Raw genomic sequence first — 1,405 nt, forward strand, 5'->3', positions numbered from 1 at the left:
GGCAAAATTTTTAAAATTTTTATTTGGTAGTTAGTTTTTCTTATTTTAGTTCAGTTTTACGTTTTAGTTTAGCAAGTTGCAGGAGTTCATGACCAGAAGCTCAAACACACACTTGGTGCCACCACTGGAAGACCCCGAATCTGCACTTCACAAGAAAAAGACACCCTTGCAAGAATTGAAGTCAGCCTTTTCTAGGAAGTCGGGAAAGAAGACGGGAGAGTCCAGCTCATCAGCGAAGCACAAGAGCAATTTTGAGCATTTGGAACACACACCCGTGCAAACCGAGTCCGAAAGCGATACCGAGCCAGAATTTGAAGAACACACAAGTGAACCCGAGAACGAGCCAAGGAACGAGATGGCAGCGATTGAAGAAATGTCCATGGGAGCATACAAAAAGCGGATCCGAGATGACATGGGTCCTGGGTTAGTCCAACCCGCAATTCCTACCACTGCCACATTCGAACTAAAAGGACACATATTGACAGCACTGAAGGACATCCCATTTTTCGGGAAGGATCATGAGGATGCTTTTAAGCATCTAGACGAAGTCAACGACATTGCTGATTACTTTAATGTACCAAATGTCACAAGAAATACAGTCTTGCTTAGGATGCTTCCTATCACTTTCAAAGGAGCTGCTAAGGAGTGGTTAAAAGCACTCCCACCAGGTACAATCACCACTTGGGCTCAAATGCGTGAGCAATTCCTGGACCAGTTCTGCCCGCCATCCAAGATAGCCAAACTCAAGAAGGCGATAGCCAACTTTGAGCAACAACCGGGGGAGTCACTATACGAAGCATGGGAGCGGTACAAGGGCCTACTCAGAAATTGCCCTCAACATGACCTAAATGTGCAGCAAGAGATGTCAATCTTTTATGATGGGGTCAATGTAATGACAAGACAACTCCTTGATTCTCAAGGACCGTTGACAAAGAAAAATCCAAGGGAGGTCAAGGAGCTCATCGAAGAATTCGCGAAACACTCTCGCGAGTACCATAACCCGAGGCAAGACGGAAGTAAAGGCGGTGGAGGGACCCAAACTGAAGAAATTGCAGCTGTCATGGCAATGCTAAATAACATGGATCGCCGGATAACACAAATGGACCAGTCGATACATGCCATAAGAGTGGGGTGTGAGCGATGCAGTGGTCCACACTTGACCAAGGACTGCAATATGGATGAGTATGGGAACAGAAAAGCTCAAGTGTGCTACTCTAGTGGGGATAAGTTTGATGACGACTGGAGGAAACCAAAGAAGGAGTGGCTGCCCTATGAAGAGTGTAAAAAGCAAAAAGAAGAGAAGTATAGGCAGACAGGTCGAGGCTTTTACCAAAAGGAGCAGCCACCAACCGAGAAGAAACCCGACCTAGAGACCATTTTGATGAAGTTTATGGAGGCTTCGGAA

At 45.9% G+C, this 1,405-nt stretch overlaps 1 non-coding gene across 1 annotated transcript; it reads right to left on the bottom strand.

Annotated features, from left to right (window-relative positions):
* Nucleotides 1-739: 739 nt before the first annotated feature.
* LOC128128234 (small nucleolar RNA R71) lies at nucleotides 740-846 on the bottom strand. Its single transcript, XR_008226095.1, has one exon. It is a non-coding gene; the product is annotated as a small nucleolar RNA R71 (small nucleolar RNA).
* Between the last annotated feature and the right edge of the window lie 559 nt (nucleotides 847-1,405).

Source organism: Lactuca sativa, chromosome 8 (genome assembly GCF_002870075.4).
Source record: "Lactuca sativa cultivar Salinas chromosome 8, Lsat_Salinas_v11, whole genome shotgun sequence".
NCBI classification, from domain to species: Eukaryota; Viridiplantae; Streptophyta; class Magnoliopsida; order Asterales; family Asteraceae; genus Lactuca; species Lactuca sativa.